This window comes from Acipenser ruthenus, unplaced genomic scaffold, assembly GCF_902713425.1.
Source record: "Acipenser ruthenus unplaced genomic scaffold, fAciRut3.2 maternal haplotype, whole genome shotgun sequence".
Taxonomy (NCBI): Eukaryota; Metazoa; Chordata; class Actinopteri; order Acipenseriformes; family Acipenseridae; genus Acipenser; species Acipenser ruthenus.
Window position 1 is genome coordinate 31,137 of NW_026708346.1, and position 14,281 is coordinate 45,417.

General features: G+C 37.8%; 1 long non-coding RNA gene and 1 other non-coding gene across 2 annotated transcripts; both read right to left on the reverse strand.

Annotated features, from left to right (window-relative positions):
* Positions 1-1,254: 1,254 nt before the first annotated feature.
* On the reverse strand, positions 1,255-1,341 carry trnay-gua (transfer RNA tyrosine (anticodon GUA)). Its single transcript is given in 2 exon segments — positions 1,255-1,290; positions 1,305-1,341. It is a non-coding gene; the product is annotated as a tRNA-Tyr (tRNA).
* Positions 1,342-8,605: 7,264 nt separating this feature from the next.
* LOC131731681 (uncharacterized) lies at positions 8,606-13,913 on the reverse strand. Its single transcript, XR_009324963.1, has 3 exons — positions 13,781-13,913; positions 9,249-9,396; positions 8,606-8,848 (listed from the first exon to the last, which is right to left on the reverse strand). It is a non-coding gene; the product is annotated as an uncharacterized LOC131731681 (long non-coding RNA).
* Between the last annotated feature and the right edge of the window lie 368 nt (positions 13,914-14,281).

A 14,281-nucleotide genomic window follows, 5' to 3' on the forward strand; every position in this document is an offset into this window, starting at 1 on the left:
TACTACGAGCAAGGATGGATATATCACTGGTGACAAAGATATATCAAATGCACACTGCTGACAACAACACTAACACTTGCACCTGGAGCAGTTTAGAACAAGTGTATCTGACTAAACAACAACTATCAAAAATACAAACAACACTAATAAAGAAATAATGTCATTAAAATAAAAGGCTATCAATCTAAATCAAACATCAGATCAATCAAATGACTAAATTAAAAAGTAAAGCCAAATTATAATACCATATCAAAATATTGAAATGCCAAATGAAAGAAATGATCAATTAATTTATAATCCTATAGCCAAAAGTAATACTCAAATAAAATAATAATATAAAATTAAAATAGCATTAAAATTAAGATAAAATGTCAGTTTAAAATAACCGAAATATTAAAGTGATAAAATATTAAACGCAATCAAGTTATCAAGACAAATTAAAATTTAAATAAAATCAGTTGGAGAATGCGGGTATCGATCCCGCTCCTTCTCACATGCTAAACGAGTGCTCTACCAGCTGAGCTATCGAAGGAAGGATGGGAGGGCGGCTCTTTGAGGACAATACACAATTCAGCAAAAGGCTGGCAAGCTCAGCTGACCAGCAGTCAATAGCTGCCACCACTGCTTTTCTTCTTGTTGCTGAGTGTGCGTTAACAGTGCTTCCAGAACACAGAGGCCAGTGGCACAGTGGATATTCTGACTACACATCAGAAGACCCTGCCTTGCTCGCGACTGTTGTTGTATGCGTTTTCCCTCGGCTTTGGAAATTTGTAGGACAGGGTTGATAAATGGCAACCACAAGATGTCTCTGCCTCCTTAGTGCAGTAGGTAGCGCGTCAGTCTCATAATCTGAAGGTCCTGAGCTCGATCCTCAGAGAGGGCAGCTTCTGTGTTTTTTTGATAGACTATTTTACAGCTGTTGGAATGAAATCATTGTTCCCAAGTAAGACCAGATTGCACATTTTCGAACCATTTATTAAAGAAAGAGCATCCATTGGAGAATGCAGGTATCGATCCCGCTACTTCTCGCATGCTAAACAAGCGCTCTACCACTTGAGCTAATTCCCCACACTTGACAACGTATGACACGTGGCTGCCCAGAGCTAGGCGAAAAAGATTAACTTATTTTTATTTGATGATGATGTTGGTGGTGGTGGTGTTGTTTCAGACAGTTGTTGCCTTAGGTTTCATTCCTTCTTTTTATTTGCATTACCAGTAAAACCAGGTAGGAAAAAAAAAATTAAAAAAGTATTGTCCTTCGAGCCAGAATTGAACCAGCGGCCTAAGGATGCCAATGTGAACCACTACAGTCCTCTGCTCTACCAGCTGAGCTATCGAAGGAAGGATGGGTGGGTGGCTCTGAGGACAATACACAATTCAGCAAAAGGCTGGCAAGCTCAGCTGACCAGAAGTCAATAGCTGCCACCACTGTTTTTCTTTTTGTTGCTGAGTGTGCGTTAACAGTACTTCCAGAACACAGGGGCTAGTGGCACAATGGATATTCTGACTACACATCAGAAGATTGTAGGTTCGACTCCTGCCTTGCTCGCGACTGTTGTTGTATACGTGTTTTCCCTCGGCTTTGTAAATTTGTCTCTGCCGCCTTAGCACAGTAGGTACCACGTCAGTCTCATAATCTGAAGGTTCTCAGTTCAATCCTCAGAAGAGGCAGCTTCTGTGTTTTCTTTAATAGACTATTTTACAGCTGTTGGAATTAAATCATTGTTCTCAAGCAAGACCAGATTGAACATTTTCGAACCATTTATAAAAGAATGAGCATCACTCATCATCACACTTGACACCTAATCACCTAATTCCATCAACGTCCGAATTCCTTGTGGAGAGCGACTTGTTACAAGTTGCTGGACGAATAATTGGCCATTCTTTCATTCTTGGTGGTCCATGCCTAGCTGGACTGAGTCCTGCACTCATACATGTTTTGCTTGGAGGTACACCAGACACAGCCACCATATAAATTGAAGATTGCCCATACATTGACATTAGAGAGACTATTACATTAGTAAGAATTTTCATTTTAAGTATGTGTGCACATGTTTATATTTAAAATTCATAAGGTTTGACTTTGAAAAGTGCTGAAATATCTTTATTATGGTGCGTTGAGATTCATTTTGAGCTGCATTACCCACTGATGGTGTACATAAGAACATAAGAAAGTTTACAAACGAGAGGAGGCCATTCAGCCCATCTTGCTCGTTTGGTTGTTAGTAGCTTATTGATCCCAGAATCTCATCAAGCAGCTTCTTGAAGGATCCCAGGGTGTCAGCTTCAACAACATTACTGGGGAGTTGGTTCCAGACCCTCACAATTCTCTGTGTAAAAAAGTGCCTCCTATTTTCTGTTCTGAATGCCCCTTTATCTAATCTCCATTTATGACCCCTGGTCCTTTTTTCTTTTTTCAAGTCAAAGAAGTCCCCCGGGTTGACATTGTCTATACCTTTTAGGATTTTGAATGTTTGAATCAGATCGCCGCGTAGTCTTCTTTGTTCAAGACTGAATAGATTCAATTCTTTTAGCCTGTCTGCATACGACATGCCTTTTAAACCTGGGATAATTCTGGTTGCTCTTCTTTGCACTCTTTCTAGAGCAGCAATATCCTTTTTGTAACGAGGTGACCAGAACTGAACACAATATTCTAGGTGAGGTCTTACTAATGCATTGTAGAGTTTTAACATTACTTCCCTTGATTTAAATTCAACACTTCTCACAATATATCCAAGCATCTTGTTAGCCTTTTTTATAGCTTCCCCACATTGTCTAGATGAAGACATTTCTGAGTCAACATAAACTCCTAGGTCTTTTTCATAGTTCCCTTCTTCAATTTCAGTATCTCCCATATGATATTTATAATGCACATTTTTATTGCCTGCATGCAATACTTTACACTTTTCTCTATTAAATTTCATTTGCCATGTGTCTGCCCAATTTTGAATGCTGTCTAGATCATTTTGAATGACCTTTGCTGCTTCAACAGTGTCTGCCACTCCTCCTATTTTTGTGTCGTCTGCAAATTTAACGAGTTTGCTTACTATATCAGAGTCTAAATCATTAATGTAGATTAGGAATAGCAGAGGACCTAATACTGATCCCTGTGGTACACCACTGGTTACCTCACTCCATTTTGAGGTTTCTCCTCTAATCAGTACTTTCTGTTTTCTACATGTTAACCACTCCCTAATCCATGTGCATGCATTTCCTTGAATCCCTACTGCGTTCAGTTTGAGAATTAATCTTTTATGCGGGACTTTGTCAAAAGCTTTCTGGAAATCTAAATAAACCATGTCGTATGCTTTGCAGTTATCCATTTTCAATGTTGCATCCTCAAAAAAGTCAAGTAGGTTAGTTAGACATGATCTCCCTTTCCTAAAACCATGCTGGCTGTCTCCCAGGATATTGTTACCATATAAGTAATTTTCCATTTTGGATCTTATTATAGTTTCCATAAGTTTACATATAATAGAAGTCAGGCTTATTGGTCTGTAGTTACCTGGTTCGGTTTTGTCTCCCTTTTTGTGGATTGGTATTACATTTGCTATTTTCCAGTCTGTTGGTACAACCCCTGTGTCAAGAGACTGTTGCATGATCTTGGTTAGCGGTTTGTAAATAACTTCTTTCATTTCTTTGAGTACTATTGGGAGGATCTCATCCGGCCCAGGGGATTTGTTTATTTTAAGAGCTCCTAGTCCCTTTAACACTTCTGCCTCTGTTATGCTAAAGTTATTTAAAACTGGATAGGAACAGGTTGACATGTGGGGCATGTTGTCCGTGTCCTCCTTTGTAAAAACCTGTGAAAAGTAATCATTTAATATATTTGCTATTTTTTTTTCTTCATCTATGATTTTGCCATTTGTGTCTCTTAGACATTTAACCTCCTCTTTGAATGTTCTCTTGCTGTTATAATATTGGAAAAACATTTTGGAATTGGTTTTAGCCCCCTTAGCAATATTGATTTCTATCTCTCTCTTGGCCTTTCTAACTTCCTTTTTGACTTGTGTTTGCAGTTCCAAGTACTCTTTCTGTGTGCTTTGTTTTTGGTCCCTTTTAAACGCTCTGTAAAGTGCCTTTTTTCGCTGAATATTTTTTTAATTGATCTATTAAACCATTTTGGCCATTTTGTTTTAGATTTAGATTTGTCTACTTTTGGGATGTAATTGTTTTGTGCCTCTAGTACTACATTTTTAAAAAACAGCCACCCTTTTTCTGTGGATGTTTTCTCTATTTTACTCCAATCTACTTCTGTTAGTCTCTGTTTCATACCTTCGTAGTTTGCTTTTCTAAAATTGTAAACCTTAGCTTTAGTCATTACTTTTGTTGTTTTAAAAAATATTTCAAATGAGACCATGTTGTGGTCTGAGTTTGCCAATGGCTCTCTGACCTCTGTTTTAGTTATTCTGTCTTCATTATTTGAAAGGACTAAGTCAAGGCATGCCTCCCCTCTAGTCGGTGCCTTGACAAATTCCGTTAGGAAGCAGTCATTTGTCATTTCCACCATTTCAATTTCGTCCGTCGTGCCCCCCATTGGGTTTTCCCATTTTATACAGGGGAAGTTGAAATCCCCCATTAGTATGGCTTCTCCTTTTCTACACGCATTTCGAATGTATGTGTGTTTGTACATCTGTTTTCTCTGTGTTCTAGCTTGGGGGAACCAAAGATCTCATGGAATAAGAAAAGAATATCATTCTACAACTTGCAGTTAGCTGGGATCTTCCGGGGGTGACCAAGGAAAATAGGCGCTGGCTGATGGAGAAACTACTCCTTCACACTGTAATAACTTTGATTTGTATTTTGTACATTTCCATTCTAGGTTCACAATTTGTTTTTTGTAATGAACTTAAAACTGGATTTCCATTAGTTAACTTTTTTTTAATTGCGTCAATTCCTATGTGTACATGCTTAGTAATATGTTATTTACTTTTATTATTCATTTAAAACAAAAATGACATTAGTTTAATCTCTGAATTGTTCTGCTAGGTTATTGGCAGAACAACAAGGCAGGTAAAACAGCTGCAGAAGGGTCTTAAAGAGACTTCAATTTGGCCTCTCCTAAAGGAAAGAGAAGACCAGGTTCCTTTACTATTTCCAAGGGCCTCTGAATCTATGTATAGCTCTCAGGTATGTTACATTTTTTCACACTTGGATTGGAAATCTCAAATAAGTTATACCTGGATGTGTTTTCTTAGTTTAATAAAGTTTTTATTAAAAAAAAAATAAGGTAACTGTAAAGCTTGTCTATTAGCAAGTATTAAAAGCAATCACCTTGAACTGGACTATGAGATGAAGTGGAATTAAAGATAGGTAATGAACCATTTCAATGTAGGAATTCAAAAGAAAAAAAAATGCCCAGTAAGATTCAATTATCTGCTTCAATCTGCAGTTAACTGTTTGTCTTCAGTGATTTTCTTTTTAAAGGTTACACTAATTACCTGTCCCACTCTCAATGAGGAGGAGGAGAGGGATGACGAGGATGAAGATGATGAGTGTTCTCCGGAGACGAAATGTCGTATAACAGGATTCTTTAGGAGGTTTTTTGAGAACGGTAAAATTCAACGTATTATAATGTAGAATTAGATTTTTAACCATATCATCAATTCTGTATAGTAAATGTATGTTTTTTAAAACAAGAAATTGTGCATTTGTTTAAATGCAAAGCATGATTAAATGTAGGCTTAATGTAGGTATTAAAACACTGCTCCTCAGTTAATTTCCTCACACTCTGTATGTGCTGTAATTGGCAAAAGTGAAACTCTGTTTATGCCATGACCACAAATTGTGTCACAAATGATGTCTGCGTGGCAATCATGATATTGAGCAGGTTGTTATTTTCAAGCTAGTAAGGCAAACTGGTAACTTGCTTGAAACAGAAGCTATGTTTTTACAGACTGAAAATGGAATAATCAGTTTAAGATTTGTATAATGTGTTAGTAACTCACATTTTCAATTGCCAGTACTCAAAACCATACAGTGAAATTTCAAAGGGAAAAAAACACTAATATTTTTTCCTTTTTCTTTTGTTTTTTTGTAGCATCACCAAAAGAGCTGAAAAATCTTCTCAAATTCTGGGTTGGGTGGGAGATCCTTCCAAAAAACCTTTCTGTTCAGGTAACAGACAGCAAACTCCCAAACGCATCTACCTGCTTTGAAACTATAAAGCTACCTGGATACTACTTGGAGTACTCAGCTTTTCAGAAAGATCTGCTTTGCTGTATAAATACTGTGGACACCGGATTTGGACGTGTAAAAAAAAAAAACCCAGATGTACCAGAATACACAACTGTGATCTATTGACACCTACCATGCAATCTCATGGAAGCGTATTGGTGCCACATACAATAAAAAAACATTGCAGTGTGTCAACATAGTTATCTTGTAAAAACAGAAGCAAAAGCTTCCGTTTTTATGATATAATTATGTCTTTATTTTGAGACCCAGCAAGTATATTGAAATAACAAAATTCTCTCATAAAAACAGAAGTCTTGGGTTTTGGGTCAATTCTATTTTTTCATTCCAATTCCATTAAGTTGTATACATTATTTGTTTGCTCAATAAAGCCTTTGTTTTAAATTGATTGGAACTGATTAAAAATGGAATTGGGATTGACCTCCATGTTGTTATAACAACATACTCACCTAATTTTGTTTAATTCTATGTGGCATTCTAATACGCCTCCATATATATATATATATATATATATATATATATATATATATATATATATATATATAAATACACTCAAACCTGCTCAATATCACTCCTGTTAATGTCAGACTGCTTATTAGCATCAAATAAAAATGTCCTGGGCACTGCGTGGTTGCAGCAGTGAGATAGGGTCTTAAAAACAAAACTCTAAATAAAAAAATTCTGTTTGGGGGTTTTCTTCTAATTCCAGAAGCGTAATGTTTTTGTTTTTTTACTTGTGATGATGCCAACTCCGCTTATTGTCACCCTTGTTTTTCTCAGTCTCTGATATCTCAGTGATATTAAGGCAGCAGTGTGGAGTAGTGGTTAGGGCTCTGGACTCTTGACCGGAGGGTCGTGGATTCAATCCCCGGTTGGGGACACTGCTGTTGTACTTTTGAGCAAGGTACTTTACCTAGATTGCTCCAATAAAAACCCAATTGTATAAAAGGGTAATTGTGTGTAAAAATAATGTGATGTCTTGTAATAATTGTAAGTTGCCCTTTATAAGGGCGCCTGCTAAGAAATAAATAATATTAAGAGGTTGGGACAACTGCCAATTCTACTAAACCTGGTTTTATTTTTATTATGTTTGTCCTAATGTAGTGGTTTAAGGCCGTAGTTTCAGGAATCAGCATGTTCTTACAATACAGTCAAACCTGTATTAAGTCGTAACTGCATACTGGATAAGAAAAAAAATAAAAATTAGAGGGAGAACCCCTGACACCCTACCTTCAACCAACCCCCATCCACCCACTACCCCCGATTGTCCCCAATGAGACACCATATACTGTTTTTTTTGTTTGTTCAAAAACACTTCAAATGTGAATTGTGTTCATTTATTTTTGTAATAAAGTTACAATGTTTTGTAAAACGTATATGTCTGTGTCTAGTTCTCTAGTATTTCTGAAATTAATTGCACAGTTTCTGTATAAATGCTCAAATCACACTCATTTTGATCTCCGGGATTGGGCAGTGATAAGACTTCTGTTGCTGTTAGCCGACGAGGAAGTTGAATTCCAGGGACAGACACTCCCTCGGTATCATGATTGTGTGGTCCAGCCCAGTCAATCCCATATTCCTCATTAACCTTAAATAAGATATGTAACTCAGTTTATAAATGCTGCATCTATTTATGTTTTTCAAAAAATGGTGGCCTGTAGTAAATATTTCTTTTTGAATGCACACGAATGTCAGACCTGTAATGGGTGCGATAAACTAATGCTTAGTCAAGTCATGACCTGAGCAAGAATGAAGTTCAAATACTTTTAATTCTAACCGGTTGTGACACGTCATTTTTTTTCTATACAAAATGTATTACCTGAGTAGGATCTTCTCTGGCCCATTCTGAGTTGTATCTCAGCCATAACTGGACTGGAGTCTGGTTACCTTCTGTTCTCAGTTTGTGATTATTCCAGCCCTCTTTGAAGAAACGCAGGTGCTTCTGGATTTGTGGAAGGAAAGTCCAAAGCAGTGCATAAAGATGTGTTTCATTTTTCTGGATTGAGCAGTCCCTCAGACTCCAGATTGTAGAAGATCTGATAGAACAGATCCAGGACATTACTAAAAACATCCCTCCATAACTGTTCAATTCTAAAAATAAAAAAGGAAAATAATAACAAAAACATAACCAAGACCTCTCTTTTGTTGATATGTACAATTTATATTTTCCTTACTTCTTCAGTATTTCAGTTAAAGTGGTAGATGCTCATGATTTCTTACAGCTATTCATTCTTGCAACAAAAAAAACCAAAACATGCCCACCATGTGATTTAAAAGGGCCGGAATTATTCAATCTACTTCAGTTTAACAGCTTTAAGCTACTGAAGGTGTCAGTTAAATTGATAATATAGTACCACTGACAAGGAGCATCATCCACCTGGTGTAATATTAAGTTGATATTTACCTCTGATTGTGCACACTTCGTCCAATGATGTGTGAACTTCTGTTCCCCCCTCTGCTGTTCACCATGAAGTGTGCCACGTCTACATTTTCCCCACCTTTCTCTGATCTCACCCGGGAAGGTAAGCCATACTGATCGACAGCTGCTATGAAGTGTTCAAGCACAGTTGAGGCTCGGTTGTTGGTGGCAGCTTTAAGGTAAACAATCAGCCGGCTAAACCCATCAATCCCTCCATGAATGACTATACGCCACCTGTATAACAAAGTGATATTTCAAAACAGGTACAGCTCACTATGATTCTGACATTTCATAGCTATTGCTAAAAGTAATAAGGGTTTCTGAAACTTTTTATTATTGTATTAGTGCACAAGGTGAGTTCCTGTTTTCTTAATTTGGGGCAGTGGTTTTTAACACCTTCTTTAGGACTGCAATACAGGAAGTTTTAAAGATTTAAATTTTTTAATTTGTCATCATAAAATGACATTATTCAAAACAAGGCCAATATTACACAACATTTCAAAACAAGAATTTCACTTCTTAAAAATGCATGAAGGCATTTCACTCAATTTGAATTTGTTTTTGAGGATTTCAATGTGGGACTGCCAGGTGAAATGCAACTACAAGGGTGACAAATTCAAGACAAACATGGTACCTAATGAGTTTGTGGTTTCCATCGATATGCCACCGACAGTTAGGAGCTGGCACTGAGTATTTTCTCCGTCTCACTGTGTACATCGATAGAGTGCACATCAGAGTACCTTCTGGGTCAACTCTTCTTAAGGATTCCTGTACTCGAAATGCTGGTTACAAAAAAACATCAGGACAATGACATACACCCTTGTGCTAAATCACTCACAGGTTGATTTGTATTTTACATTTTACAGCTTTTTAAACTCAAACTAAAATCTAAAATAATTGCAACTGTTTATTTTCAGTAAGATAGTAATAGATTCTACTTATAATAACCACTACTAATAGGGGTTACTCCTTGGTGTATGTTGGTTCGTTTGTGGTTTCAGTTAGGAGTGGGGAAAACTAACAATACCCCTTACTCTGAATCCGAATGCCTCGTGATTTTAGGTGACCGAGCATCATTTTGTAACCAGTATTGGGGTGGTTATGATGGATTTCAGAAACAATACCATTCAGCTCATCATCACCCAGAACTGAATTGGCTAAAACTCTATTAGCAAAAACAACACAAACAAAAACACTTCTGAAATAAATCATAAACCCAGTGTGTGCATTTCACTCTTTCTTACCTAATATTATTCTCTTCCATTCTTCTCCGAATTGTTCTTTCAGACACTGACATCAAGTTTGAAAAGTCGGAGGCAGTCACACCAGACTGTATGTAATATTCGATTGTGCTGACTGATATATCTAAGTAAGGACATCCAGGTTCGCCATTCTTCATCACTCCCAATGCATTTTCACAACGGTATCCCACAACATCATATTGTCGAACTCTGAGTCTGTGCAGACTTTCTTCCAGATTAGCTAATACGACAGGATCTATATCATCACCTGTAACTGCTGACACTTGTCCTAATCGCTCCAGCAACCATTCAACATGGTAGAGAATATAGTCCTGAGACACAGAGTTTGCATCTATGTGATCAGCAAGAATCAACAGGTCTCTTCTAATAATATTGTAATATTGAGCCATTTTTGTAAATACTTTGCTGAAAAAAAAAACAATTGCGCCACAGGACTTTGATTTAGTCCAGTGGTCCTCAAAGTAATTTGGACATGGGCATAAATTGATCTTACTTGGCTGTTTGCGGGTATGCTGACTATTGCATAGGTTCTCATCTTAAACACTGCCTTCCCGAGATATATATGTACAAATTCAAATCACAGAGAGTATAACGTTATATAGAGAGTTTTAGTGGGAGTTATTCTTGGTTCACTCTGATAAGGCCAAGTCTCAGGCAGTAACTGCGCTTATTCTTTAAATAATTTATATAAAATACGCAATGCAAATATTTGTAAATAGCATGTTTACACAAATAACCATGAGTAAACTAAAATAAAAGAGGATAGATACCGTCTCGCTTTGTGTCAGTTTGGCAAATTTATCAACACTACTCTGTTTTAAAGATCGCTTATCTCCAGTACAATTATTCAGGGAAAGTGGATTTGTAACTAAATCTACTACGGTGTTTCCCTTGTCTGGTGAAATTTAAAAAAGTATATATAGAGAAAATTCAATTCTAAATACTGAAATGTATTATTTTTCTCAATAACAGTCGGCGAAATTCAGTGCTTATCCGGCATATTAACACCCCACCTCTGCTCACGAATGATTGGACAGCTGTCAAATCTTTCACTTTCCCATTGGCTACTCACTCGCATTCAATTTTCATGCAGAATACCGTGAACGGCCTCTGCTTAGAAGAACATAAGAACATAAGAAAGTTTACAAACGAGAGGAGGCCATTCAGCCCATCTTGCTCGTTTGGTTGTTAGTAGCTTATTGATCCCAGAATCTCATCAAGCAGCTTCTTGAAGGATCCCAGGGTTTCAGCTTCAACAACATTACTGGGGAGTTGGCTCCAGACCCTCACAATTCTCTGTGTAAAAAAGTGACTCCTATTTTCTGTTCTGAATGCCCCTTTATCTAATCTCCATTTGTGACCCCTGGTCCTTGTTTCTTTTTTCAGGTCAAATAAGTCCCCTGGGTCGACATTGTCAAAACCTTTTAGTATTTTGAATAATTGAATCAGATCGCCGCGTAGTCTTCTTTGTTCAAGACTGAATAGATTCAATTATTTTAGCCTGTCTGCATACGACATGCTTTTGATAATTCTGGTTGCTCTTCTTTGCACTCTTTCTAGAGCAGCAATATCCTTTTTGTAACGAGGTGACAAGAACTGAACACAATATTCTAGGTGAGGTCTTACTAATGCATTGTAAAGTTTTAACATTACTTCCCTTGATTTAAATTCAACACTTCTCACAATATATCCAAGCATCTTGTTGGCCTTTTTTATAGCTTCCCCACATTGTCTAGATGAAGACATTTCTGAGTTAACATAAACTCCTAGGTCTTTTTCATAGTTCCCTTCTTCAATTTCAGTATCTCCCATATGATATTTATAATGCACATTTTTATTGCCTGCATGCAATACTTTACACTTTTCTTTATTAAATTTAATTTGCCATGTGTCTGCCCAGTTCTGAATGCTGTCTAGATCATTTTGAATGACCTTTGCTGCTGCATCCTTTGATGCTGCTTACTTATGTTTGGACAACTGCGTAAAACTTGGCAGATATTTGACTCTCCTATTGGTTAAACTTACTATCAGTACCTGCAACTGAAAAAGACACAGTTTATGTCCCATGCAACTAACTTATGATTTGGCTACTGCAGAGAAAATGCATATATTCAGTTGGTTGATCGTATCGCAGAGGCCCTTCCGGAAAACAAAATATGTGCAGTACGTACAAGCACAGCATAAGCGAGCAGCGCTGTCAACAGACTGCTGTGACGCTTCAGTACGTACAAGCACAGCATAAGCGAGCAGCACTGTCAACAGACTGCTGTGACCCTTCAGTACGTACAAGCACAGCATAAGCGAGCAGCACTGTCAACAGACTGCTGTGACCCTTCAGTACGTACAAGCACAGCATAAGCGAGCAGCGCTGTCAACAGACTGCTGTGACGCTTCAGTACGTACAAGCACAGCATAAGCGAGCAGCGCTGTCACCAGACTGCTGTGACCCTTCATTACGTACAAGCACAGCATAAGCGTGCAGCGCTGTCACCAGACTGCTGTGACCCTTCAGTAAGTACAAGCACAGCATAAGCGAGCAGCGCTGTCACCAGACTGCTGTGACCCTTCAGTACGTACAAGCACAGCATAAGCGAGCAGCACTGTCACCAGACTGCTGTGACCCTTCAGTAAGTACAAGCACAGCATAAGCGAGCAGCGCTGTCACCAGACTGCTGTGACGCTTCAGTACGTACAAGCACAGCATAAGCGAGCAGCACTGTCACCAGACTGCTGTGACCCTTCAGTACGTACAAGCACTGCATAAGCGAGCAGCACTGTCACCAGACTGGCTAATTATTAGCCAATGTGGTCGTTCATACCGCCCACTGGCTGTGATTGACAGAAGCAGTTGTGGCACATTTAAAAAGAAAAGGAAATACGGAGACCACATCGATAAATAAAAAGAAATACAGAGACCACATCGAAAAAGAAATAGCGAAATAAATAAATGAATGAATGAATAAAAAAAAAAAATTTGAAATAAATAAATGAATGAATAAATAAATAAATAAATCTCGAAATAAATAAATAAATGCCTGTGTATTTCAATATTTATTTATTCATTTATTCATTTATTCATTCATGCATTTATTTCTAATTCAGGCAGGGAATATCCTCCATAATATAGCACGAACAAATGACAATTTACGCAACATTTTTGACTATTTTCGTGTCCAGTTCCCCCACCCCAGTGATAAAACACGAACCAAACATAACGTTGGGATGTATTGCATTTAGATATGCAGTTACATATCGTGACCACAAGGTGTCAGTACTAGATTTGATAGTAAGTTATGACGTAGTTTTCCAGGATACAGGAAGTTTTGAAAAGGACTTAAGAAAGCATGTCAATAAAGGACTAGCACAAGCTAGCTGTTCATTAATAACCATTAGATTTCATTATTAAAACATTAGTGAACATAACATGGTACCAGAAGTAGTCTCTATACATTGGTCATGGATACTTTGAAGCCGCCTTAAGGACTGAAACTTATAGGAAATGTCGACAGTAATTGGAGAGCTTTCAAACCGCATTTAATGCTGTACATTTAGGCTATCGGATTGGAGTCGAAACCTGACATGAGATAAATAGCGTTGCTGCTAACTATAGCAGGTTCACAAGCCATCGACGTGTATAATACGTTTGTATTTGCAAATGAGGTTATGAAGAAATTCGATGAGTACTGCTCGCCCAAAAAAAACGAAACCTACGAGAGTTATGTGTTCCCCTCTCGAATGCAGCAACAAGGAGAAACATCTGATAGCTTCTTAAATGACCTTAAGTTAAAGGCTCAAAGTTGTAATATTTCAGATTGGCAATCACCAATGATTCATGATCAAATTTTTTTTTTGGTGTTTATGAAAAGAAAGTCAGAGAACGGCTTTTCAGAGAAAACGAACTTACCTTAGAAGATGCTGTAAAAATATGCCATGCCAGTGAGCTAGCTCAGCAGCATGCTAAGACTTTCAGTGGAAACACGAGTGCCACAGTAATGAGTGACAGCGCAGTGGTCGGCGCTGTGTCAGGCCCAGACAATTAAGCAACACCAAACAGACTGAGAAAAGCATGTTTAACTGCAAACGGTGTGGATCACAGCATCAGCCAAGACAATGCCCAGGTTTTGGTAAGCAATGCACAAGGTGCAAAGGAAAAAATCACTTTGCCAAACAATGCTTTTCAAAAGGCAAACATAAGAAAGGGCAGACTGTGCATGTAGTCGATGAGACAGATTTGAGTGACACGTTTTTTGTGGGTATGGTAACATGTGACTTCTCTACCAGACAATGCACAGCCCTTAGGAATGCAAAGCCCTGAACAGACACGTTAATACAGTCATGGAGGACAAATGGATTGTGCCGCTGTAGATCAATGGAGAGTTAATTCCACTCAAAATGGACACTGGCG